The sequence below is a fragment of the Scophthalmus maximus genome, chromosome 9 (genome assembly GCF_022379125.1).
Source record: "Scophthalmus maximus strain ysfricsl-2021 chromosome 9, ASM2237912v1, whole genome shotgun sequence".
Lineage (NCBI taxonomy): Eukaryota > Metazoa > Chordata > Actinopteri > Pleuronectiformes > Scophthalmidae > Scophthalmus > Scophthalmus maximus.
Genome location: NC_061523.1, coordinates 5,273,077 through 5,300,689, shown reverse-complemented (window position 1 = coordinate 5,300,689; position 27,613 = coordinate 5,273,077). Strand labels below are relative to the sequence as shown.

The 27,613-nt window shown below is 41.4% G+C and overlaps 14 non-coding genes across 14 annotated transcripts; all 14 read left to right on the top strand.

Moving 5' to 3' along the window:
• The first annotated feature begins 114 nt into the window (after positions 1 to 114).
• On the top strand, positions 115 to 196 carry trnal-aag. The gene has a single exon. It is a non-coding gene; the product is annotated as a tRNA-Leu (tRNA).
• An 811-nt stretch (positions 197 to 1,007) lies between these two features.
• On the top strand, positions 1,008 to 1,089 carry trnal-aag. Its single transcript has one exon. It is a non-coding gene; the product is annotated as a tRNA-Leu (tRNA).
• A 297-nt stretch (positions 1,090 to 1,386) lies between these two features.
• On the top strand, positions 1,387 to 1,458 carry trnam-cau. Its single transcript has one exon. It is a non-coding gene; the product is annotated as a tRNA-Met (tRNA).
• A 441-nt stretch (positions 1,459 to 1,899) lies between these two features.
• trnal-aag lies at positions 1,900 to 1,981 on the top strand. The gene has a single exon. It is a non-coding gene; the product is annotated as a tRNA-Leu (tRNA).
• A 297-nt stretch (positions 1,982 to 2,278) lies between these two features.
• trnam-cau lies at positions 2,279 to 2,350 on the top strand. Its single transcript has one exon. It is a non-coding gene; the product is annotated as a tRNA-Met (tRNA).
• A 441-nt stretch (positions 2,351 to 2,791) lies between these two features.
• trnal-aag lies at positions 2,792 to 2,873 on the top strand. Its single transcript has one exon. It is a non-coding gene; the product is annotated as a tRNA-Leu (tRNA).
• Positions 2,874 to 3,170: 297 nt separating this feature from the next.
• Positions 3,171 to 3,242, top strand: trnam-cau. The gene has a single exon. It is a non-coding gene; the product is annotated as a tRNA-Met (tRNA).
• Positions 3,243 to 3,683: 441 nt separating this feature from the next.
• On the top strand, positions 3,684 to 3,765 carry trnal-aag. Its single transcript has one exon. It is a non-coding gene; the product is annotated as a tRNA-Leu (tRNA).
• An 811-nt stretch (positions 3,766 to 4,576) lies between these two features.
• On the top strand, positions 4,577 to 4,658 carry trnal-aag. Its single transcript has one exon. It is a non-coding gene; the product is annotated as a tRNA-Leu (tRNA).
• Positions 4,659 to 10,125: 5,467 nt separating this feature from the next.
• On the top strand, positions 10,126 to 10,197 carry trnam-cau. The gene has a single exon. It is a non-coding gene; the product is annotated as a tRNA-Met (tRNA).
• Positions 10,198 to 11,194: 997 nt separating this feature from the next.
• trnal-aag lies at positions 11,195 to 11,276 on the top strand. The gene has a single exon. It is a non-coding gene; the product is annotated as a tRNA-Leu (tRNA).
• Positions 11,277 to 12,079: 803 nt separating this feature from the next.
• On the top strand, positions 12,080 to 12,161 carry trnal-aag. Its single transcript has one exon. It is a non-coding gene; the product is annotated as a tRNA-Leu (tRNA).
• An 803-nt stretch (positions 12,162 to 12,964) lies between these two features.
• Positions 12,965 to 13,046, top strand: trnal-aag. Its single transcript has one exon. It is a non-coding gene; the product is annotated as a tRNA-Leu (tRNA).
• A 298-nt stretch (positions 13,047 to 13,344) lies between these two features.
• On the top strand, positions 13,345 to 13,416 carry trnam-cau. Its single transcript has one exon. It is a non-coding gene; the product is annotated as a tRNA-Met (tRNA).
• Positions 13,417 to 27,613: the final 14,197 nt, after the last annotated feature.

Here is a 27,613-nt window from a genome sequence, read left to right as displayed (position 1 = left end):
AATGAAGCGGCTTGCCCAAAGAGGCCATGATACGTTGCAGAACTCTTGCTCCAGATTGAACTATGTTTCTACACAAAGCCATCACAATTTGGAAGAAAAAAAGTACTTTATCAAGGTAGTGTGGCCGAGTGGTCTAAGGCGCTGGATTAAGGCTCCAGTCTCTAAGGAGGCGTGGGTTCAAATCCCACCACTGCCACTTAACTCTGTTCAAAGGCCTGGTTTGTATGTTACCGATTAGAGGTACATCATACAGGCCTTTGACTGTTGAATACTTAAAGATAAGCAATTCCAGAAGGTACTTTCACAATGGAAGAGATAAAATTTTTCATGAACTTTGGTTTGCGCATTTATTGCATGCCAGTAACACATTAAGACACTTTACCTTGCAATTCAATCAGTTCTAGCGCTGTCTTATACTTACTTTCAAGGTGCATATTAGAAAATGAATGAAGATCACACAAATATTTGGGGGGATAATTTTTCAAATATAGAAGAGCAGAGTGGCACAGAGGAAGCGTGCTGGGCCCATAACCCAGAGGTCGATGGATTGGAACCATCCTCTGCTAAAGGAAACTTGTGGGGATCCATGTTATCCCTACCTTGACTTTCCAATGCTATTAGAAGGATTTTCATTAAGCACCTTCCATATGAAGGTACTAAGCAGAACAAAATATCCCAAAGCTGGTGATGTTAGCCTTGAGCCAGCCGCTTGTTGATGGAAATCTTTGGTCAAGTGTCCGTGGACATCATAGAGGTAATGGTGGTGAAAGATCATCAAAACAGTGCTGATATCCTCCACCATGTTGACACTTCCGCGGTTTACATTAGAGCTAAACAAAACTTTAGGGTTAGCAAGATTATTCTTCCCTTTGGTGTGTTTTGTGTAACTTTCCAATTCAGCGGCTTGTCCAAAGAGGCCATGATACGTTGCAGAACTCTTGCACCAGATTGAACTATGTTTCTACACAAAGCCATCACAATTTGGAAGAAAAAAAGTACTTTAACAAGGTAGTGTGGCCGAGTGGTCTAAGGCGCTGGATTAAGGCTCCAGTCTCCAAGGAGGCGTTGGTCCAAATCCCACCACTGCCACTTCACTCTGTTCAAAGGCCTGGTTTGTGTGTTACGGATTAGAGGTACATCATACAGGCCTTTGAATGTTGAATACTTCAAGATAAGCAATTCCAGAAGGTACTTTCACAATGGAAGAGATTACATGTTTCATGACTTTAGTTTGAGCATTTATTGCATGCCAGTAACACATTAAGACACTTTACCTTGCAATTCAATCAGTTCTAGCGCTGTCTTATACTTACTTTCAAGGTGCATATTAGAAAATGAATGAAGATCACACAAATATTTGGGGGGATAGTTTTTCTAGTATAGAAGAGCAGAGTGGCGCAGAGGAAGCGTGCTGGGCCCATAACCCAGAGGTCGATGGATCGAAACCATCCTCTGCTAAAGGAAACTTGTGGGGATCCATGTTATCCCTACCTTGACTTTCCAATGCTATTAGAAGGATCTTCATTAAGCACCTTCCATATGAAGGTCCTAAGCAGAACAAAATATCCCAAAGCTGGTGATGTTGGCCTTCAGCCACCTGCTTGTTGATGGAAATCTTTGGTCAAGTGTCCCTGGACATCATAGAGGTAATGGTGGTGAAAGATCATCAAAACAGTGCTGATATCCTCCACCATGTTGACATTTCCGCGGTTTACATTAGAGCTAAACAAAACTTTAGGGTTAGCAAGATTATTCTTCCCTTTGGTGTGTTTTGTGTAACTTTCCAATGAAGCGGCTTGCCCAAAGAGGCCATGATATGTTGCAGAACTCTTGCTCCAGATTGAACTATGTTTCTACACAAAGCCATCACAATTTGGAAGAAAAAAAGTACTTTAACAAGGTAGTGTGGCCGAGTGGTCTAAGGCGCTGGATTAAGGCTCCAGTCTCCAAGGAGGCGTTGGTCCAAATCCCACCACTGCCACTTCACTCTGTTCAAAGGCCTGGTTTGTGTGTTACGGATTAGAGGTACATCATACAGGCCTTTGAATGTTGAATACTTCAAGATAAGCAATTCCAGAAGGTACTTTCACAATGGAAGAGATTTCATGTTTCATGACTTTAGTTTGAGCATTTATTGCATGCCAGTAACACATTAAGACACTTTAACTTGCAATTCAATCAGTTCTAGCGCTGTCTTATACTTACTTTCAAGGTGCATATTAGAAAATGAATGAAGATCACACAAATATTTGGGGGGATAGTTTTTCTAGTATAGAAGAGCAGAGTGGCGCAGAGGAAGCGTGCTGGGCCCATAACCCAGAGGTCGATGGATCGAAACCATCCTCTGCTAAAGGAAACTTGTGGGGATCCATGTTATCCCTACCTTGACTTTCCAATGCTATTAGAAGGATCTTCATTAAGCACCTTCCATATGAAGGTCCTAAGCAGAACAAAATATCCCAAAGCTGGTGATGTTGGCCTTCAGCCACCCGCTTGTTGATGGAAATCTTTGGTCAAGTGTCCCTGGACATCATAGAGGTAATGGTGGTGAAAGATCATCAAAACAGTGCTGATATCCTCCACCATGTTGACATTTCCGCGGTTTACATTAGAGCTAAACAAAACTTTAGGGTTAGCAAGATTATTCTTCCCTTTGGTGTGTTTTGTGTAACTTTCCAATGAAGCGGCTTGCCCAAAGAGGCCATGATACGTTGCAGAACTCTTGCTCCAGATTGAACTATGTTTCTACACAAAGCCATCACAATTTGGAAGAAAAAAAGTACTTTAACAAGGTAGTGTGGCCGAGTGGTCTAAGGCGCTGGATTAAGGCTCCAGTCTCCAAGGAGGCGTTGGTCCAAATCCCACCACTGCCACTTCACTCTGTTCAAAGGCCTGGTTTGTGTGTTACGGATTAGAGGTACATCATACAGGCCTTTGAATGTTGAATACTTCAAGATAAGCAATTCCAGAAGGTACTTTCACAATGGAAGAGATTACATGTTTCATGACTTTAGTTTGAGCATTTATTGCATGCCAGTAACACATTAAGACACTTTAACTTGCAATTCAATCAGTTCTAGCGCTGTCTTATACTTACTTTCAAGGTGCATATTAGAAAATGAATGAAGATCACACAAATATTTGGGGGGATAGTTTTTCTAGTATAGAAGAGCAGAGTGGCGCAGAGGAAGCGTGCTGGGCCCATAACCCAGAGGTCGATGGATCGAAACCATCCTCTGCTAAAGGAAACTTGTGGGGATCCATGTTATCCCTACCTTGACTTTCCAATGCTATTAGAAGGATCTTCATTAAGCACCTTCCATATGAAGGTCCTAAGCAGAACAAAATATCCCAAAGCTGGTGATGTTGGCCTTCAGCCACCCGCTTGTTGATGGAAATCTTTGGTCAAGTGTCCCTGGACATCATAGAGGTAATGGTGGTGAAAGATCATCAAAACAGTGCTGATATCCTCCACCATGTTGACATTTCCGCGGTTTACATTAGAGCTAAACAAAACTTTAGGGTTAGCAAGATTATTCTTCCCTTTGGTGTGTTTTGTGTAACTTTCCAATGAAGCGGCTTGCCCAAAGAGGCCATGATACGTTGCAGAACTCTTGCTCCAGATTGAACTATGTTTCTACACAAAGCCATCACAATTTGGAAGAAAAAAAGTACTTTATCAAGGTAGTGTGGCCGAGTGGTCTAAGGCGCTGGATTAAGGCTCCAGTCTCTAAGGAGGCGTGGGTTCAAATCCCACCACTGCCACTTAACTCTGTTCAAAGGCCTGGTTTGTATGTTACCGATTAGAGGTACATCATACAGGCCTTTGACTGTTGAATACTTAAAGATAAGCAATTCCAGAAGGTACTTTCACAATGGAAGAGATAAAATGTTTCATGAACTTTGGTTTGCGCATTTATTGCATGCCAGTAACACATTAAGACACTTTACCTTGCAATTCAATCAGTTCTAGCGCTGTCTTATACTTACTTTCAAGGTGCATATTAGAAAATGAATGAAGATCACACAAATATTTGGGGGGATAATTTTTCAAATATAGAAGAGCAGAGTGGCACAGAGGAAGCGTGCTGGGCCCATAACCCAGAGGTCGATGGATTGGAACCATCCTCTGCTAAAGGAAACTTGTGGGGATCCATGTTATCCCTACCTTGACTTTCCAATGCTATTAGAAGGATTTTCATTAAGCACCTTCCATATGAAGGTACTAAGCAGAACAAAATATCCCAAAGCTGGTGATGTTAGCCTTGAGCCAGCCGCTTGTTGATGGAAATCTTTGGTCAAGTGTCCGTGGACATCATAGAGGTAATGGTGGTGAAAGATCATCAAAACAGTGCTGAGATCCTCCACCATGTTGACACTTCCGCGGTTTACATTAGAGCTAAACAAAACTTTAGGGTTAGCAAGATTATTCTTCCCTTTGGTGTGTTTTGTGTAACTTTCCAATTCAGCGGCTTGTCCAAAGAGGCCATGATACGTTGCAGAACTCTTGCACCAGATTGAACTATGTTTCTACACAAAGCCATCACAATTTGGAAGAAAAAAAGTACTTTAACAAGGTAGTGTGGCCGAGTGGTCTAAGGCGCTGGATTAAGGCTCCAGTCTCCAAGGAGGCGTTGGTCCAAATCCCACCACTGCCACTTCACTCTGTTCAAAGGCCTGGTTTGTGTGTTACGGATTAGAGGTACATCATACAGGCCTTTGAATGTTGAATACTTCAAGATAAGCAATTCCAGAAGGTACTTTCACAATGGAAGAGATTACATGTTTCATGACTTTAGTTTGAGCATTTATTGCATGCCAGTAACACATTAATTCAATTCAATTCAATTCAATTTTATTTGTATAGCGCCATATCACAACATACATTGTCTCAAGGCACTTTACATAGTGAGGTCAATATTACAATATTACAGGGAAAACCCAACAAATCCCACAATGAGCAAAGCACTTGGCGACGGTGGAGAGAAAAAACTCCCTTTTAACAGGAAGAAATCTCTGACAGAACCAGACTCAGTTGTGGGCGGTCATCTGTCTCGACCGGTTGGGGTGAGGAGAGAGAGGAGGAAGAGAGGAGAGGTGGGCAGAAAGAGGGTGGGAGGAGAGACAGTAGGAGAGAAGAGAGAGAGAGGACAGTTGTACAACCGCCGCTGTAATCTCTACCAGACTGATACTTATAATTAAAAAATACAATTATGTTGTTGTCATTATATAGTGATGATATTAATATTAATATTAATAATAGCAATAATAATAATAATGACGGGTTTGGGTCCTGCAGCTCTGGGGTCAGAGATACACTAGGAGAGATAGAAAACACAAACAGGGTTAGTGACATGTACTGTAAACATATCGGGGGATGGGGGGGGTAGTATAACAGTTGCTTTAATTTCTACCAGACTGATACTTATAATTAGTGAAAACTGATACTTATAAATACAATGATGTTATTAATAATAATGATAGTAATAATAATAATGACGGGTTTGGATCCTGCAGATCTGGGGTCAGATCTACTAGGGGAGAGAGAAAACAGAGTTAGTGACATGTAATGTAGATACATGGGGGCAGAGAGAGAGAGAGAGAGAGATTGAAAAGGTGGGAGAAGGAGAGAGATATAAAGGGAGAGAAAGAGGGAGAAGGAGAGAACGGGAGAGGGAGAAAGATGCTCATGATATAAGTTCCCCCAGCAGTCTAGGCTTATAACAGCATAATAAAGAAATGGTTTATTAAACACCTGAGCAGTTCTAACTATAAGCTTTATCAAAAAGGAAGGTTTTAAGTTTAACTTTAAATGTAGACAGGGTATCTGCATCCCTGACACAAACTGGGAGCTGGTTCCAGAGGAGAGGAGCCTGGTGGCTGAAGGCTCTGCCTCCCATTCTACTTTTACAGACTCTGGGAACCACAAGTAATCCTGCATTTACAGAGCGAAGTGATCTATTGGGATAATATGAAACTAGGAGCTCTGTAAGATATGATGGAGCTTGATTATTAAGGGCTTTGTAGGTTAGGAGCAGTATTTTGAATTCTATTCTAAATTTTACAGGAAGCCAATGCAGAGATTCTAACACTGGAGAAATATGATCTCTTTTTCTAGTTCCTGTCAGAACTCGAGCTGCGGCATTTTGGATTAGCTGGAGGCTTTTCACAGACTTATTGGGGCATCCTAGCAGTAATGAATTACAGTAGTCCAGTCTAGAAGTAACAAAAGCATGGACTAGTTTTTCAGCATCCTTTTGAGAGAGGATGTTTCTAATGTTCTTGATATTGCGCAGGTGAAAGAAGGCTGTCCTAGAGACTTGTTTTATGTGTGAGTCAAAGGACATGTCCTGGTCAAAGGTAACTCCAAGGTTTCTCACAGTAGAGCTGGAGGCCAAGGTAATGCCATCCAAAGTAACTATATGATCAGATAATGTTTCTCTGAGGTGTTTAGGGCCGAGTATAATGACCTCAGTTTTTTCTGAGTTTAGAAGTAAAAAATTATAAGTCATCCAGGCCTTTATGTCTTTAAGACAATCCAGAAGTTTGTCGACCTGATTAGTTTCATCTGGCTTTATAGATAAATACAGCTGGGTATCATCAGCGTAGCAATGGAAATTGATGCGGCGTTTTCTTATAATATTGCCTAAAGGAAGTATATATAGAGTGAAAAGTATCGGTCCCAGTACAGAACCTTGTGGTACTCCATGTCTCACTTTTGTATGCATGGAAGATTTGTTATTAACGTTAACAAACTGAAATCTATCAGATAAGTAGGACTTAAACCATTCTAGTGCTGTTCCTTTAATCCCAATGTGTTCTAGTCTCTGTAACAGAATTTTGTGATCGATGGTATCAAATGCAGCACTAAGATCTAAAAGGACGAGAATAGAAACATATCCACTGTCTGAGGCCATGAGAAGGTCGTTGGTAACCTTCAGTAGTGCTGTTTCTGTACTATGATGTTTTCTAAAACCTGACTGAAAGTCTTCAAGCAGACTATTCCTGTGTAAATAGTCACATAACTGGTTAGCAACAGTTTTTTCAAGGATTTTAGAGATAAAGGGGAGGTTTGATATGGGTCTATAGTTAGCTAAGATATCTGGGTCCAGAGTTGGTTTTTTGAGCAGAGGTTTAACTACTGCCACCTTAAAGGCCTTTGGTACATAGCCTGTCAATATAGATAAATTGATCTGATCTAATATGGAATTATTAATTAAAGGTAATATATCCTTAAATAGCCTTGATGGAATAGGATCTAAAAGACAGGTTGATGACTTGGATGAAGTGACAAGTGAAGTCAGCTCAGCCAGATCTATAGGGGAGAAGCATTCTAAATAAAAATTAGGCGATACTATTGGTTCAGAACCTACAGTACTGGACCATGTGCCATTAGTGGGAAGAAGCTGGTAAATTTTTTCTCTGATGGTAATAATCTTATTAGTAAAGAAACTCATGAAATCATTGCTACTTAGAGTTGGAGGAATAGACTGTTCAGTAGAGCTTTTACTCTCAGTCAGCCTGGCTACAGTGCTGAAGAGGAACCTGGGGTTGTTTTTATTTTCCTCTATTAGTGAAGAAAAATAATTGGTTCTGGCATTTCGGAGGGCTTTCTTATATGTAATTAAACTATTTTTCCAGTCTAGGTGAGAATCATCTAGACTATTGGAACGCCACTTCCTTTCTAACCTACGTGACGTCTGTTTTAAAGCGCGTGTCTGTGCATTAAACCATGGAGCTATCCTCCTCTGTTTGACTGTCTTCTTTTTCAGAGGGGCGACAGTGTCAAGTGTGGAACGTAGTGAGGCTGCTGCACTATCAACAACATCATCAATTTGTATGGGAGTAAAGTTTTGATAACGATCCTGCACTGTATCGACACATGGCAGTAGAGTAAATAACGAAGGAACTGTTTCTTTGAATTTACTAACAGAGTTTTCTGATAGACACCTGCTGTAATAGAACTTTTCTCCAAATTCAGTAAAGTTATTAATGGAGAATTCAAATGTAACTAAGTAGTGATCGGACAGAGGGTTTTGAGGAAATACTATAAGATTGTCAATGTCTATGCCATAGGTCAGAACGAGGTCGAGGGTGTGATTAAAACAGTGAGTGGGTTTGTTTACATGTTGAGTAAAACCAATTGAGTCTATGAGCGAATTAAAGGCAGAACTAAGACTGTCGTTGGCAACATCCACATGAACGTTGAAGTCACCCACTATAATAACTTTATCTGTGCTAAGCACCAACTCAGATAAAAAGTCTGAAAATTCAGATAAAAATTCAGAGTAAGGGCCTGGTGGTCGATAAACAACGACTACAATAACTGGTTTTTGACAATTCCAGCTAGGGTGAAGGAGGCTAAGAGTTAGGCTTTCAAATGAGTTAAAACTATGGTTAAGTCGAGCCTTAAGCAATAAGTCTGCTTGGTAGATTGCTGCTACTCCTCCTCCTCGTCCTGTGGTCCGAGGAATATGAGTATTATTATAAGAGGGAGGTGTTGATTCATTTAAACTAACATATTCTTCTGGCTGTAGCCAGGTTTCAGTCATACAGAATAAATCAACGTGCTGATCAGTTATCAGATCATTCACTAACAAAGATTTAGATGGGAGTGACCTAATATTAAATAATCCACATTTTATTGTTCTATTGTTAGGTTCATTTATAGGCTTTGTGTTGATCTTTATGAGATTTGTGTGAATTACACCTCTTTTATTTCCCTTTGGATTAGATAGTTGAAGTGGTCGTGGGGCAGAAACAGTTTCTATGGGGTTTTGTGGGGGTGACTGCTGTAATAGAAGCGCAGAGAAGCGTGTAAGACTGCAACTCTGCTTCCTGGTCCCAACTCTGAAAAGTCACGGGGTTGACCGTCTAGGTAACCGAGTCAGGTTTCTACAAATGAGAGCTGCACCATCCAAAGTTGGATGAATGCCGTCTCTCCGCATCAGACCAGGAATTCTCCAAAAGGTGCGCCAGTTATCTATGAAGCCCACATTGTTATCTGGACACCACCTCGACAACCAGCGGTTTAGTGATGATGTACGGCTATACATGTCATCACTGTTCAAGTTGGGCAGGGGTCCAGAGAAATCTACAGAGTCCGACATTGTTCTTGCAAAAGTACACACCGAATCAATATTCATCTTCATGACCTCCGATTGACGTAATCGGGTGTCATTACTGCCGACGTGAATAATAATTTTACCATATCTACGTTTATCCTTAGCCAGCAGTTTTAGGTGGGATTCAACGTCGCCTGCTCTGGCCCCTGGGATACAGACTGTGGTCGCTGGTTTCGCTAACTTCACGTTCCTCAAAACAGAGTCACCAATGATCAGAGTTGTTTCCTCAGCGGGTGTGTCGAGAGGGGAGAATTTATTAGAGACGTGAAGTGGTTGGTGGTGAACCGTGGGCTTCAGTTTAGGACTATGCCTCTTATTGCGGACAGTCACCCAGCCGCCCTGTCCTCCCGGCTGCTCGGGAGCTGCTGGGGGAGCTGAAGGAGCTAAAGAAGCTACACTGGAGCGACTAGCACCGGCTAGCGGCGACTGGCTAACAATCTCAGCTAACGACTTACTCTCCACGGTGCAGAGTCGCGCTTCTAACAGACTGAACCTCGCCTCCATCCTAGCAAACAAACTACACTTACTACAAGTATCACTATCGCTAAAGGAGGCAGAGGAGTAACTAAACATGGAGCAGACAGAGCAGGAGACAGCAGGAGAGGAAGAAGCCATTGTTAGCTGCTAAAGCTAACTAGCTAAGCTACGGTGAGGAGCGCAGATAAGAGCTGTGAGTTAGCGAGCGAGTCGCTGGAATAGGAAGACAGCTGTGAGTGTTTAGACTAAACAAGGGAGAGTGGAGCGGATCGTTTCCCAATAGATAGAGGAAACCGCAGTGTTAAAGAGAGACGAGGAGGAGCGGTGGATAAACACAGTTCACAGAAGCGACATCAACCGGAAGTGACACAATACGTTACCGCGAGAGTTCAATACGTTAAGACACTTTACCTTGCAATTCAATCAGTTCTAGCGCTGTCTTATACTTACTTTCAAGGTGCATATTAGAAAATGAATGAAGATCACACAAATATTTGGGGGGATAATTTTTCAAATATAGAAGAGCAGAGTGGCGCAGAGGAAGCGTGCTGGGCCCATAACCCAGAGGTCGATGGATCGAAACCATCCTCTGCTAAAGGAAAGTTGGGGGGCTCCATATTATGCCTACCTTGACTGTCCAATGCCATGAGAAGGATCTTCATTAAGCACCTTCCATATGAAGGTAGTAAGCAGAACAAAATACCCCAAAGCTTACTCCAGCTAAGGCGCTGGATTAAAGCTCCAGTCTCTAAGGAGGCGTGGGTCCAATCCCACCACTGCCACTTCACTCTGTTCAAAGGCCTGGTTTGTGTGTTACGGATTAGAGGTACATCATACAGGCCTTTGAATGTTGAATACTTCAAGATAAGCAATTCCAGAAGGTACTTTCACAATGGAAGAGATTACATGTTTCATGACTTTGGTTTGAGCATTTATTTTTTGCCAGTAACGCATTACGACACTTTACCTTGCAAATCATTCAGTTCTAGCGCTGTCTTATACTTACTTTCAAGGTGCATATTAGAAAATGAATGAAGATCACACAAATATTTGGGGGGGTAGTTTTTCTAGTATAGAAGAGCAGAGTGGCACAGAGGAAGTGTGCTGGGCCCATAACCCAGAGGTCGATGGATTGGAACCATCCTCTGCTAAAGGAAACTTGTGGGCATCCATGTTATCCCTACCTTGACTTTCCAATGCCATTAGAAGGATCTTCATGAAGCACCTTCCATATGAAGGTCCTAAGCAGAACAAAATATCCCAAAGCTGGTGATGTTAGCCTTGAGCCAGCCGCTTGTTGATGGAAATCTTTGGTCAAGTGTCCGTGGACATCATAGAGGTAATGGTGGTGAAAGATCATCAAAACAGTGCTGATATCCTCCACCATGTTGACACTTCCGCGGTTTACATTAGAGCTAAACAAAACTTTAGGGTTAGCAAGATTATTCTTCCCTTTGGTGTGTTTTGTGTAACTTTCCAATGCAGCGGCTTGTCCAAAGAGGCCATGATACGTTTCAGAACTCTTGCACCAGATTGAACTATGTTTCTACACAAAGCCATCACAATTTGGAAGAAAAAAAGTACTTTAACAAGGTAGTGTGGCCGAGTGGTCTAAGGCGCTGGATTAAGGCTCCAGTCTCTAAGGAGGCGTGGGTCCAAATCCCACCACTGCCACTTCACTCTGTTCAAAGGCCTGGTTTGTGTGTTACGGATTAGAGGTACATCATACAGGCCTTTGAATGTTGAATACTTCAAGAAAAGCAATTCCAGAAGGTACTTTCAAAATGTTAGAGATTACATGTTTCATGACTTTGGTTTGAGCATTTATTGCATGCCAGTAACGCATTACGACACTTTACCTTGCAAATCATTCAATTCTAGCGCTGTCTTGTACTTACTTTCAAGGTGCATATTAGAAAATGAATGAAGATCACACAAATATTTGGGGGGATAGTTTTTCTAGTATAGAAGAGCAGAGTGGCGCAGAGGAAGCGTGCTGGGCCCAGAGGTCGATGGATCGAAACCATCCTCTGCTAAAGGAAACTTGGGGGGATCCATGTTATCCCTACCTTGACTTTCCAATTCTATTAGAAGGATCTTCATTAAGCACCTTCCATATGAAGGTCATAAGCAGAACAAAATATCCCAAAGCTGGTGATGTTGGCCTTGACATAGCCGCTTGTTGATGGAAATCTTTGGTCAAGTGTCCCTGGACATCATAGAGGTAATGGTGGTGAAAGATCATCAAAACAGTGCTGATATCCTCCACCATGTTGACATTTCCGCGGTTTAGATTAGAGCTAAACAAAACTTTAGGGTTAGCAAGATTATTCTTCCCTTTGGTGTGTTTTGTGTAACTTTCCAATGAAGCGGCTTGCCCAAAGAGGCCACGATACGTTGCAGAACTCTTGCTCCAGATTGAACTATGTTTCTACACAAAGCCATCACAATTTGGAAGAAAAAAAGTACTTTATCAAGGTAGTGTGGCCGAGTGGTCTAAGGCGCTGGATTAAGGCTCCAGTCTCTAAGGAGGCGTGGGTCCAAATCCCACCACTGCCACTTCACTCTGTTCAAAGGCCTGGTTTGTGTGTTACGGATTAGAGGTACATCAAACAGGCCTTTGAATGTTGAATACTTCAAGATAAGCAATTCCAGAAGGTACTTTCAAAATGTTAGAGATTACATGTTTCATGACTTTGGTTTGAGCATTTATTGCATGCCAGTAACGCATTACGACACTTTACCTTGCAAATCATTCAATTCTAGCGCTGTCTTGTACTTACTTTCAAGGTGCATATTAGAAAATGAATGAAGATCACACAAATATTTGGGGGGATAGTTTTTCTAGTATAGAAGAGCAGAGTGGCGCAGAGGAAGCGTGCTGGGCCCAGAGGTCGATGGATCGAAACCATCCTCTGCTAAAGGAAACTTGGGGGGATCCATGTTATCCCTACCTTGACTTTCCAATTCTATTAGAAGGATCTTCATTAAGCACCTTCCATATGAAGGTCATAAGCAGAACAAAATATCCCAAAGCTGGTGATGTTGGCCTTGACATAGCCGCTTGTTGATGGAAATCTTTGGTCAAGTGTCCCTGGACATCATAGAGGTAATGGTGGTGAAAGATCATCAAAACAGTGCTGATATCCTCCACCATGTTGACATTTCCGCGGTTTAGATTAGAGCTAAACAAAACTTTAGGGTTAGCAAGATTATTCTTCCCTTTGGTGTGTTTTGTGTAACTTTCCAATGAAGCGGCTTGCCCAAAGAGGCCACGATACGTTGCAGAACTCTTGCTCCAGATTGAACTATGTTTCTACACAAAGCCATCACAATTTGGAAGAAAAAAAGTACTTTATCAAGGTAGTGTGGCCGAGTGGTCTAAGGCGCTGGATTAAGGCTCCAGTCTCTAAGGAGGCGTGGGTTCAAATCCCACCACTGCCACTTCACTCCGTTCAGAGGCCTGGTTTGTGTGTTACGGATTAGAGGTACATCATACAGGCCTTTGAATGTTGAATACTTCAAGATCAGCAGTTCCAGAAGGTACTTTCACAATGGAAGAGATAAAATGTTTCATGAACTTTGGTTTTAGCATTTATTGCATGCCAGTAACACATTAAGACACTTTACCTTGCAATTCAATCAGTTCTAGCGCTGTCTTATACTTACTTTCAAGGTGCATATTAGAAAATGAATGAAGATCACACAAATATTTGGAGGGATAATTTTTCTAGTATAGAAGAGCAGAGTGGCGCAGAGGAAGCGTGCTGGGCCCATAACCCAGAGGTCGATGGATCGAAACCATCCTCTGCTAAAGGAAACTTGGGGGGCTCCATATTATGCCTACCTTGACTGTCCAATGCCATGAGAAGGATCTTCATCAAGCACATTCCATATGACGGTAGTAAGCAGAACAAAATACCCCAAAACTTACTCCAGCTAAGGCGCTGGATTAAAGCTCCAGTCTCTAAGGAGGCGTGGGTCCAATCCCACCACTGCCACTTCACTCTGTTCAAAGACCTGGTCTGTATGTTATGGATTAGAGTTACATCATACAGGCCTTTGAATGTTGAATCCTTCAAGATCAGGAGTTCAGGAAGGTACTTTCACAATGGAGGGGAGATAACATGTTTCATGATTTTGGTTTGAGCATTTATTGCATGCCAGTAACGCATTACGACACTTTACTTTGTATTTTTTAATTATAAGTATCAGTCTGGTAGAGATTACAGCGGCGGTTGTACAACTGTCCTCTCTCTCTCTTCTCTCCTACTGTCTCGCCTCCCACCCTCTTTCTGCCCACCTCTTCCTCATTTCTCTCCTCACCCCAACCGGTCGAGACAGATGACCGCCCACAACTGAGTCTGGTTCTGTCAGAGATTTCTTCCTGTTAAAAGGGAGTTTTTTTCTCTCCACCGTCGCCAAGTGCTTTGCTCATTGTGGGATTTGTTGGGTTTCCCCTGTAATATTGTAATATTGACCTCACTATGTAAAGTGCCTTGAGACAATGTATGTTGTGATATGGCGCTATACAAATAAAATTGAATTGAATTGAATTGAAATCATTCAGTTCTAGCGCTGTCTTGTACTTACTTTCAAGGTGCATATTAGAAAATGAATGAAGATCACACAAATATTTGGGGGGATAATTTTTCAAATATAGAAGAGCAGAGTGGCGCAGAGGAAGCGTGCTGGGCCCATAACCCAACGGTCGATGGATCGAAACCGTCCTCTGCTAAAGGAAACTTGCGGGGCTCCATATTATGCCTACCTTGAATGTTCTTGGTCCAATCCTATTCATTCTGCACATGCTCCCCCTTGGCTTCATTATCAGCCAGCATGAAATTTCCATTGCTACGCTGATGACACACAACTCTACCTCAGAACTTACCCAACCCCCTCTGCTGCTCTGCCTTCATCTTCGTGCTCAGCATCCACACTGACCTCCTGCCTGGAGGAGATTAAGGCCTGGATGAGTCAGAACTTCCTTCAGTTAAACAGCTCCAAAACTGAAGCAATTCTTGTCGGCACCCCACATCAGGTCCAGTCATCCCTCATAACCACCATCCGCTTTTCCATAAAAGACATCCCCCTCTCATCAACCTCGGTGTGAGACTGGACCCACACCTTACCTTTGAAAATCATATCAAACATCTGTGCAAATCACCCTTCTTCCACCTCAAGAAAATTGCCAAACTCCGCCCCACATTCACCCTTTCCGATGCCACAAAACTCGTCCACCCCTTTGTCTCCTCCAGGCTGGATTACTGCAACGCACTTCTCATCGAGATCCCTAGCAAGAGTCTGCAGAAACTCCAGCATATACAAAACAGTGCTGCTAGGATCCTGATGAGAGTGCGTAAAATATTAACACATAACCCCCATCCTTCTCGCCCTTCACTGGCTCCACGTGTCCTCCAGGATCCAGTACAAAATCGCTCTGCTCACCCACCAGTGCATCCATGGCAATGCTCCACTCTACCTCAAGGAACTCCTCACCCAGCAAACTTCAACCTGAAACCTCCGTTCACAAAATGACAACCGCCTTCATCCCCCCAGAACCAAACTCCGGACCATGGGAGACCGCGCCTTCTGATCTGCTGCCCCTCATCTGTGGAACTCACTTCTAGACCACCTGAGGGCCCCACAGACAGTCGAAGCCTTCAAAAAAGGTCTAAGACTTTTCTTTTAAAAAGCAACTGTTCTAATGCTTGTTTTATTTATGATCCTGCTTTTACTGTGTAGCACACGCAAAAGTGCGTCGATTATTATTAATTTATTATTACCTTTGTCTAATGTCTATTCTACATTAGGATATATTTTGACAGTAGTCCAATGACTGAAACAATGCAGCTGGAACACGTGTGATGTAGTGAGTACCATGTAAATAAGTGATCTTGAAGTGTTGGTTGCTCTATGTAAGAGTCAATGGGGACACATTTTGTTTGATAACATCATGAGACCATTAATGTTTGACATGATGCACATTTTTTAATCTACATTAAATTCACTTAGCTGATGCTTTTGTCTAAAGCAACTCATAATAACTTGTTTCTGTCATATCAGAGGTAGGCAGGTAGTGTTAAGGGTCCACGCTGGATTTAAGCCACACACTGACGGGGAATTGAACCAAATGAGCTGTATCACAGTCAGCAGTGTACCCCACTAAGCTATACCAGCTGAACAAACCAATCTTTATACCAAACTGGCTAATCCTTCAATCAATTTTGGAGAAAGCTTGTTTTTCTCTTTGTTTGTTGTTGATGATTTTATTGCACTGACTGAGCCACGAACCCACAGTCTTGAGTATGGGAGACCGATGCGCTAACCACTATGCCAAAACCCCTGAGGTGTAACGCCGTTCACTAGCACGTCTCTTAAGGTGTCGGGAGTGATGTTTACAAACTGCACACAGTGTTGTGTGGTGCAGACAGCACCATTTTTTTGTTTTCGATTTACAGAGCCAGGACTGAGCAGAAAACCCAGGTTTTATTCAGCGCAAACGCAAAATTGACAGCTAGAGGACCGTGAGGAAATATTCGCTGATTTTTACAAAACGTGTATTGCGTTAGAAACGCTTACTGCCCCTCTACTATGATTATCATATTAATTTCACGTTTTGCTAGCCCTCGCGTCTTTGTCAATATGGGATCTCACTTTAGCTAAGAATACACAATACAATCACAGACTGCACCAGGCACATCGACTCACAGGAGGCTAGTGCCAATAACATGCAGGGATCGCTGTGTGCAGAAGTCCATCAAAGTTTAATTTGCTCAGCTCAGTTGACTTTAATTGGAGCACACACTATAGATACACTGCCACAGATCTAAGCATGCAGAAAAATCCGTTTATGTCATTACTTTTAGTTATCTAAGTCTGTTAGATTGCACTCCTACCCCACTGATGCCCTCACAATTTCACTTTTGCACCCTTTGGCTCGTCCGACAACATCAAACTCTCCAAATGTATATTCTGAAAGTTTTTATGCATCTCACATAAAGTAAGACCTCTGCTGTCATTGTTGGCCAATTAAATCTCTAAGCTTCCAGGAATTAGTGCACAGATAGTGATTTGCAAAAGTGACTACTATTTTTCCTTGTGTCTCACTCTATCCAAAGCAAGAAAACTTGTAATCCATAATGTAATATGTGGCTGTGGGGGGTTGTGTGTGTGTCTCTGTGTGTTTGCTTGCATGTGAGTAGTAAAGTGTGTGTGACGCTTTCTTTATATAATATCAAACCCACATCCCAACTTGCTACATTAAGCCCATGATTAGCCTCTGTGACAGACAGGAGCAAGCTTAGTGCAAGCCCTGCTCGCATTGATCAAAGAAATATGCAAGCACACACACACACAGACACATACACACACAACCACACGCACACACACACATACACACACACATGTGCATACATAAATGTAAAAGTATGACAATTAGATACTAATACAGGCAGACATATCCACACACTTGGACACAAATAGGACTGCAACCACACTTGTGTGATTCCATTCCCGTGTATCTGTGTGTGTGTGTGTGTGTGTGTGTGTGTGTGTGTGTGTGTGTGTGTTAAGATTAAAAAAAATAAAATAAAGGGATTAAGGGGGAGGTAAAAATAGTCCACATGAGGAGAGATGGATAAGACCTTGTAGCTGTGGGCAGATCTGGCCCCTTCTCCCTCACTGTTATCCCCTGTTCATCCATCCACTCATTTCTTTTGTAAGCTTAGAGCATGTCATCAGTATGCTGCAGAAGCCTTCCTGGTTCAATTTTTGTTTTTATTAATAATCAGTCATATAATCCACTGAATCAGTCAAATTTAGCAACATAATCTTATTATTCAGCTACAACTGCCAATTACATACAGTATGATGGTTTATATAGGTGTCACAGCCTGTACTATAATTAACAGCTCTGTTTCATCCTCTAACGTAAACGCACTAATGGAAAAATGTTGAGGACTATTTTAGGGTTGTGAACAAATGCAAAGACATTAAATCACATATGAAGACATTCTGCACCCAAAACAGAAACGAACATAAAGAATATTCGAATATTCAATATTATTTAATACTTGTTCATTCCTCACTCTGTTTACCTGTCACATCAACATAATACCCCTTGTACCCAGTACCATAATCTAGTCATCATTTTGTTATGGGTATCATTATTCATACAACTTATATAACTTATATAAAAGTGCTCTTTATCCCTTTTATTTCTAACGTAATTACATGTAATACCTTTATTTCATAGCACTGTAGAGGAATGAGGGGAGAATAATCTGTGTACAAGATGGGGGCATTGTGGGTCATGGCTGCTTACGCCACAAAAAAATTTTTTTGCTTGTTGATGAATTACTAGGATGCTGGAGCGTCATGGTGCAAACTGATGTGTAGTGTATCCAGAATCTGGCATTCATCTCCTGAAGAAGGAAAGTCCCTCTGTGCTCACCTTAAATCTGGGTTTAAGATGAGCACCTAGAAGTAGGAAACGTATGAACATAGGTCAGGGACCATCTCAAAATTGCATGCACAAAGGCCAAGAGAGCTTAAGTGAACAGCTTTCTTTTTCTGACACTTCAGACCAACTTTATTTGTATTAAAAATGCTGCACAATGGACCTGCAGGCAATAATAGCCGTGCTTTGTAAACAATTTTCTCATTATCTATCTTAGCCCATCCAACCATTTATTCAACCTCTATTTTTTTTTAATTCATGCAATGCAGCAATGAAATACTGTCTTATAAATCCCTTGCTTTATTTTAACCCTGAGCATTAGATAGATAGATAGAAAGTTACTTTATTTATTCCAAGCTGGGAAATTCCTGAATTTACATTAACATCTACGAATATTTTATTTACACTTAAGACTAAACTTACAGTATGCATACAGGTATGTCAGGTCATAAATATCAATAGAAAACAATTAATGCAGTCCAGGTGATTTTCAACAACATTCCAATATTGTAGATCACGTTCTGTATAAATTCAATGCAATTTATTTTGGTACACATACAGATGGTATATATATGTATGTTTACATCGAGAATCTTTTTTTTTTAGTGCACTAAGCATTAATCCAGATCAAAGCCATCAGGCCAAAATAGTTTGTCTTACTTTACTACAAGAGATATGAGGTAGAAGTACCATAGACCTGGGAAGTTTGTGTATTTCAATGTATTTGCTTATATTCCGTAAAGTAATCGTGCTGATTCTCTGCCATGTCACCCTAACCATCACCCTTACATTTACAAGCTCATCAACCAGAATCAGGATTGTGCTTATTGCTAAGTAGGCTTTCACATACAGGTGATTTGCATTGGTGTTTTGGCGCAAAAAAAGACCAAATAAAAAGTATTGTTGTAAAATGAGAAGAGCAATAAGTGAAAAACTGTACAATAAAATTTGATATATAAAGATAAAAGTATGTGCAATACGTGCAATCTGCCGCTGAGAGTTATGGTTGCTTTCACACCGCACGCGACGCAAATTATTGTTGTGAGTAGATTACATACAAAGTCAATGCGAAGACGTGAATACCGCGAGCACGCAAATTCATGTCTGACGCGCCAGTGCGATAGCCATTTAGCGCTGTGATCCTCCCTCCGTCCTTTTTTCATTCTCATGTTTATGTGTGACAGCAAAGTGAGTGGATGCACCAATACAGCTGTACAGGTTGTGCAGCAGAAACATTGCCAGTTAGCAAATTTGGATACAAATGAAATGTGGATGGTGTACAGTGGTCACACTAGTGTCTTTGGCATTGGTGTACCTTCAGTGACCTTCCAAATATGATCATGATTCAGCATATCATTTATTCAGTGTTTTATTAATCCTTGTGATTTCCTGATCCATGCCGAGTGGGAAAGTAATATGATTCGTGGTCCATTGTTCAGAAATGTGCCTCCAAACGGCTAAATCTCTGCATTCTAGTATTAAAACTGTGTAAAGGGAGAACAATCTCCTTTGTAAGACAGTTAAAACCCTGTTTTATGTTTTTACTCGCACTATTTAGGCCTTTGAAGACTTACGAGGGACTTATGAAGCCGAGGGAGAGGTGTAACCAGGTCTAGAGATGACAGGGGTAAGTTTCGCCTCAGCTTTAGGTGGAGATACAGACTGCTAGAGATGGGAAGAGATAGTAAATTGAACTTCTTTATATGAAGACGTTTGTCTCCGGGGAGAAAAGAAAAAGAGAGGGGGGTCTCATCTGCCAGACGTTTACTGATAAGCTCCTCTAGGAAACCTGAGAAGACAACAATGTGGAGGGCAATGTATCTCGCAGTATCAGGAATTCAAATTAGAACTGTAATGTCCAGCATAAAAGTGTTCCCTGAGTTAGTTAAGCAATTTTGCATAATCAATGTTTTGTTTTTTTTATATTTGGAAATATCATCAGCTGACCTGAGCTTTGAAGGCATTTAGATAGAAAGAATAGAATAAAATGTATTGTCATTGTATTGTACAGAATGCAATGGAATTAAGAATGCTACTCCTGGTTGGTACATACCAGTTCAAGTAATTAAGTTAAAAAGAACACATATACAACATATCACACAGTTAGCACATTCTGCATTTATTTGATTGCGGTCAGTAAAGAAGTGAAGGGAAATGAGAGGAGTGAGAGAGCAATGACAGTGTATACATACATACATGCATACATGACAGCGCCCCAAAAAGGAAGCCAAAACATCTTGTCCGCCCCCTGGTGGATGGCTGCAGCATAGGTCATGAATGCTGCTGCTCCATGTTAGGAGATGGGACATGGTCCAGTACAGTACATGTCAAATACCTTTTTGCCAAAGATGGCTTCTGACATGTTAGGTAGTTCAAGTGTTAAAGGGGCAGTAAGCGATTCTAAGGCAATACACATTTTGTAAAAATCAGCGATCATTTCCTCACAGCCTGGGTTACCAGAGGTCCCGGGTTCGTGGCCCGACCAGAGACGTAAAATCTCGACGACAACAACAAAGAGACAGACAAGCTCTCTCCAAAATCGCTAACTGCCCCTTTAATTGTCTCCGGTGCGGGTGTTTTTAATTATTTGATGCTAAGGACAATGTCATGATTGACAGTTGTAATTCATTCACTATTGGTTGAGCAGGTGTATCAGCGATCACTACTGTGCAGACTCCAAATGACGTCACCAGCACAAAATGGCAACCCCTGGATAAGTTGACTACATTTTTTAATTTTTTTTTTACAATGGGAGAAGCTGTTGACGCATCATCTGTGCCATTTGTACCATCTGTATGTACCTCATGAAATACAATTTGCGCAGCTAACAATTGCAATAAAGGAAAGGATGTTGTGTATTTGTTGTGTATGTGCCGCTGTGCGGGCAGTAGCAGCAGTAACCGACAGTCATGTGGCTGTGTTTTATGAGTGGTGCTTGCTGTGCACAGGAGACTCTTGCTCCCTGCTTTCAAGTGTGTGCCCACTGCAGGCAGCATCGCCCCCCTGTGAAACAACGCCCAGCACTGTCTGGAGGAGCAAATGACCCTCAACTCACTGTCGTTCCATGACCTGCAAGGTTTTAATGGGACGGATGACTGAAGTGGATGAGTATAGTTCAGAGGCTCACCGGTCTTCACGCAGCTACAGAAAGAAAAAGAAGCCTCTACGGAAGGAAGCAATGAGATGGACAAAATGTTTTCTGCACTACACAGGCAACGGTGTGCACTGATCAGTGGTGGAGGATGTATTCCGATCCTGCATTGAACTTGCAACAAAATGTACACAACGTGTTACTTATTATACTTACTATATCAACATTTTACAGATGAAAAAGGTACAGCAGTAAACCCTGTTTTGTAAAGTAGTCATGTAAGAACACACACAAGCACACACACACACACACACACCCCTAATTCTCATTTCTCTCACCTTCATGCTGACTTAAACTTGAGCACTTAATGAAGATGGCAAGCGCCTTCCTCAGCTTTACTGATCAATATGAAGATGGTGCGTAACAGTGTGTTCATGTGTGATTTTGTTTTTTTTAAGCTGAATAGATTTTTGAGAAAATGTTTTATTTTTCCATCAGCCGTGAAACCGTGGTATGTATTGTTTTCTCTTTGTGAGTCTGTGTGTGTGTGACTGTGTGTGTGTGTTTAGATATGCCTCTGCAGAGTTTCCATCGCTCAGTTGTCATCTGCATCTCATTCTTTCGGAAATCCTTTAAGAGGCTTTCACGCCAATCACTCTGTCAGAGCTTCTGTGTGTCAATCTCTCTGTGCAAAAACACAAATCTCCAAGTCATGGAGAGGAACTTTTTCTTTACATGAGCACCACCCACACTCTCTTTGGTATGCTGGACAACATCCAAAGCTGAAGGTGTCCAAACAAACCCCCCCCCCCCCCTCCCTTCTACAGTCTCCAACCACTGATAAAATTGTTCCTGCGAGACTGACACAAGTCAGGTCACCACCTACAAATCGGCCATTTGCTGGACACCTTCTACCCAAAGCAACATACACAGCATCCCAGTAGATTGTTTACCTGCAGTGGCTTGTCTGAGTATAAAACTGAAAGGCCCCAAAGAGTCAGTGGCAGCCAGTTGTTTTAATGGGGCCACAGTGGCAGCAAACACAGAGTTGTTGTTATTTGCTTTGTCTGGGTTTTTGTGACGTTTTTCAAATGGACTCTGCCACTGGTGGAAAACTACTGTCTGGTCAAGTGGTTAGAAGGTTACGTTGCAGGTAGAGGCAGTTTATGTTTCAAAATAAGTCGGACATGATCACGTCTGTGTGGGTCAAATAGATTACTTTAAGCAGATAATCATTACAACCGATTTGTCTTTTTTGCAGATTAACCTCTAATGGACTTTTGTATATTTATTACATGAATATAAAGTTAAGGACAACTTTGATATTAACTGGTGTAAATATAAAGTAATATTAACAGTGTCCTCTCTGGCTCTTAATTCTGAAAGTTCAGGGTGAAAGCATTATGGTGTGTTCACACCAAACACCAATTCTTTTGCACAATGCACAATGATGACTGCATTCAAAGTCAATGCAAAGACGCGAGAAGATGCAAATTTTGCAGCACTCACATCAGAAAATGCAAATGTCACGTAGCGGATAACGCAAAATTTGCATAAGTCGCTTCAATCTATATTTGAACTTTTCACATTCCACAACATATCTGCTGCTGTAATATACTTACTCCCTCAAAAGCATCAGACACAGGGAGGGCAAAATAACTCACTGAGACACGCACGGGCACACGCACACGCACACGCAAGGATTCTTAAATCGATAACTGTTTGCCAACAACATAAGGTTTAACAATCACTGTATGTACGAGGTGACAATATGTCCAAGTGGCGCCAAAAAACAAAAGAAACACATATGACATGAAAAACCAGTGAGGGGCCTCTTTACTGACTTCAGATTTCAAGATTAACAGCTAAACTAAAGTTTCCAGTTTTGGACATCACCAGCTTTGATGAACCATTAATTCAAAGACTACAGCAGGACTGTGAGTTCTGCTCTGCTTGGATTAGACTTCTAGTAGATGAATTCATCTTGCATGTTTTCAAAAATTAGCACCACACCCACAGTGAGTCCATCATGCAGTCCAGTCGTGTATCCGTCTGGTTTTTCCTCTTTACTGCAGCAGCTCATAAAAAAGCACTGATGTGCAACCAAATGGGCTCATTTTCATAATTTTGTAGCGAGACAAATGTTCGTATTCAATCATGATCATATTTTGCCGGACAAAAAGATAATTAGGCCGTCTGTTGAGAATAAAAATGAAGCAAGTAGCATTAATGTTAAGAGTTTCAGTTTTCAGCTTGGTGCCTGCACCAGTGTTATCCATATTTCACATCACGGCGTTGAATATTTTGAAGACTGGTGCAGACAGGTGGACCAATATGTATGCACTGTCAGTTCTCTGAAGACTGAAAAAGTGAGGCGAGAGTGGGAAAAGGAATTCAGGAGGCTATCTACAATCCATCAACTATCAGATGCAGCCTTCAGTAATCAATTAACACAGTTGAACCTTACTGGATTTGAACACCTTTCTCACTTTGAATTGAACTGGACACTAGATTAGTCCTCAATTGTTGTCTGTCTTTTTTCTTTAACTCAGAGTCAAAGAAGTCCTCTACCTTTTTTAAACATGCCCCCACAGAGGATGAACACATCATATTCTCTCTCACACACACACAGACACACACAGACACACACAAACACACACACACACACACACACACACACACACACACACACACACACACAAACACACACAAGCATGCATACATGCATGCATGCATGCACAGACGCAGATACACCTATGTATTGTCCATCTGGCACTGCATGCGTGCGGAGTAGTTCATGATACAAACAGGACATTAGGTTGATGATTAATATGTGGGAAAATCAAATTACTTCCCCGAGCACATCACCACACATCACCACATCCCCCTTTAAAAACCAAGGAGAAAAACATGCACTTGACAATTTTATTTTGAGGAAATTATATCATATTCTAACCCTAACCCATATTATTGTGTCATATTGCAAGTGCTGCTTTCGAATTTTTCATACATTCATTTCTTAAAAAATTTACAAATTTATTTCTAGTCCCTTTTTAATTTCCAGATAAAATATGGTCAGAAGGATGGGTGAAAGGACACAATGTGGGGATTGTAGCCCTATCAATGTCCCAACTATCACCCACCCTAACCGTAACCCCTAATATTCCTGAAACGATATTGCTCCTGGTTAATAGTTCATGTCAGAAACACAAACTTTACTTTAAAAACTCTAATTAGACTTTATCAGTACCCACCGTCCGCTCACTGTTAATACCACCAGAACAAAGGCTTTTACTCATCTTTGAATCAGTAATAATCCAAAAACGAATGGACTGTGTCTCTGGGATATCAGTAGGAGGTCAAATTGAGTTCCAGATTATTGACTATGCCGAAGAAAAGCTGCTTTTGTTTCCCCCTTTGTACCAGTTTGATTCCACTGACCTCCATTGCCAAAGGCCTTGGATTAGCCAGGCACTGGCGCTTCATCAACAGGATTTTCCATCAGCGGTGGGCAGAAGCAGCCTGACAGTGACTCATACAGGAGAAGCTTCTGTCGAAGAGGAGCTTCATAGCAATGATTTCCTCTTTGTCACCCTCTCTGCTCTTTCTTTTATTCTCTCTGTCTCTTGCTCTCTGCCTCACACTGCTGAGTGAAAACAATATTGCCTTTTGAGTAATGTGTAGTGTTAAGAATCCTGTGAAGTCAGTCCTACAAAATCTATTTATTTTGCTTTACTATCGATTCTTACATTTAAATTGTCCAGTAATTTGGTTTGGGACCAAATACCTGCAACGCTGGAGACGAAAGTAGCTTCAGCTGCAAGTGACTGCTTAGTGGTGATTAGCAAACTATGGCATGCTAACATTCTTAACTAAGATGGAGGTACAGCCAGCTAAGGGGTCGCAACGCGATTGGTTGCACACTCTTCTTTGTTGGTTTTTAATGGCGGTTGGCAACCAGCTTAACGGGCGCATTAGCGGCACCTTCTGCCCCAGAGTTTTCCCTTTCCTCTGACGTTGGCAGATATTAAAATGTGGCAGAAAAGCAAAAGAAAAGCGGTAGATGGATGGGCTTTTTTATTGTAGTGCTGACGTTTTGATCGGTTCGAAGGAAGTTGTCGTTTGATTTTACCCTAACCAAATTAAACCCAGCATTGACATGCTTTAAAAGTGTAAAATCAAAGAAAATATGAGATATCTGAGATGTTACGTCGTTGGCCAGCATCTTTTGAATTCCAGGAGACGTGATGAGGCTGTCTGCACCAGTCTTCAAAATATTTAACGCCGTGATGTGAAATATGGATAACACTGGTACAGGCACCAAGCTGAAAACTGAATCTCTTAACATTAATGCTACTTGCTTCATTTTTATTCCCAACAGAAAGCCTAATTATCTTTTTGTCCGGGAAAATATGATCATGATTGAATACGAACATTTGTCTCGCTACAAAATTATGATGTTGCCTTAAACCGTGGTATTCGGCCGAACCCTTCGACGTGCTTGAACCTCATTTCTTTGAAGATGGTGTTTATTAAGAATCCTGCCTGTCCTACTTTGTCACAGGATCGGCCATTGACCTCCTCTGCTCAATTGCACTCAGCCACACTGCACCCCTGGATCTCTTTCTTTCTCCAATCTGTTTATTAGGAAGCCTATGTAACCGGAATCAGGATGTGTTTAGCTAAGCTATGAAACAACGAACCAAGGCAAAACAAAAGCCAACATTTTCACTCACTCTCAAACAACAAATTCTCATTTTTACATTCATGTTTTTGTACAGATTGAACAAAGAAGGTACACTTGGTTCATTAGGCAGCTGCAAAAGTTTTTAGTGGGAATTGACATAGATCTAGGCTAGCTGTTTCCAGCTTCACCTAAGTCCCTAACAAAGACATGAGAGCTGAGTGAATCGTCTAATTTATTTCTCAGAGACAAATTGAGAAAGCAGATTTCTCAAAATGTTGATTGATTCCTTAAGAAAACCAACCAACTAACTAACACGCCTGAAGAGAGGACGTAGTCAGCCATTTTGTCAGCTATGTATAACGTGTGACATTGTATGTTAGGTCTGAACAGACGTTTGTGTAGCCTATATGTGTTGGGGACTGCGTTTCGTTTAACTCCATGGCTTTGGGAGTGTCGGTGACTAACAATACGGTTAGAGAAGGTAGACAAGTGACCTGCAAACCCAAAAAGTTGAAAACAACACCGCACACATCTGCTGTTAAGTGTCAGCATGCAGCCACAGTGTATACTCGACAGTGCATGATTACCTGCTATGTGTTCTCAGCGGTTAATGGGCAAGTCGAGCAAAACACCAATCACCCAAGAACTTTGTTTTTCTTTTATAACATCCTCTCTTTCCTCCACTGCCCTATTCTTGTTTTTTTTTTCCCCTGATACTAGTGGAAATTTGACCTTTACAGCTTTTAAGGCCAGTGCACTCCCTGCCAGCGTCACCCACACGCCAAGCTCTTCTGACACACAACCCTGTACTGCTTCCATATCTGCTTCCGACTACTGTGTCGCTAATACCCTGAATGCCTGTCTGTACATAAAAGATTCATGCGTTCGCCAGATGAAGTGTTAACACAAATAAAAGAAGTGATGCCTTCACTTCCCATGATGTGGAAAAAAAACCAATATATTGCATATTTATTCTAGAGAGGCAATACAATGTATCCATAATAGACAAAAGCTCTCTGACAGTGATTCATTCATTCAAGCACCGGCTGCCTCTCTGTTTCTCTCTGTCTGCAAATCAATATGAGGTTTTTCATTCCAGTATGAGCGACATGCTGTTTGAAAGAAACAAAGCCTTCGCTGTAAAAGTTATTGAAGATTCCTAAATAAAAGTACAATGTCATCCCGAGATCTTCGCTTACAATATAGACATCATGCTGAGGACAGAATTTCAATGAATAAAGCCTCTCTGTAAAATAAAAACATATCATAGTCCTGGAATAGATTACTTGCAATGTGAAAATACCATCCAGGGTTTGTGAAACCGAGCATGTGCCGTATAATTAATTAAACCTTATTTTGTATGTTATTACATTCCTGTAATGTTTCTGTTTTTTCCATCTGAAACACAAGCCTTGGTTGTTTAAAGCGATAGTTCAGTGATTTTGAAGTGGGATTGTATGAGCTACTTATGCATAGTTAATATGTTACCTTATGGAGACGGTGATAAGCGACGTCCTTCGACGGAGTTTGGAGGAGAAGTGGAAGTAGCGTAAGTCTCAGTGCAGTCTCAGCTAAACAGCTGTCGGTATGGCCACCAGTTGCAATTACACGGTCACAGAAAAGGCTAAAACTCAATTGTGAAAAGATTACATCATAGTAACTCAAGTAAAGTCATTAGCGTATGAAAAAACATACTTAAGCTAGTGACTCAGTGAGTAATGTCAGCTACACAGCAATTTCTAGATTACCTCAGGTAAACGGCAAGGGCGTAC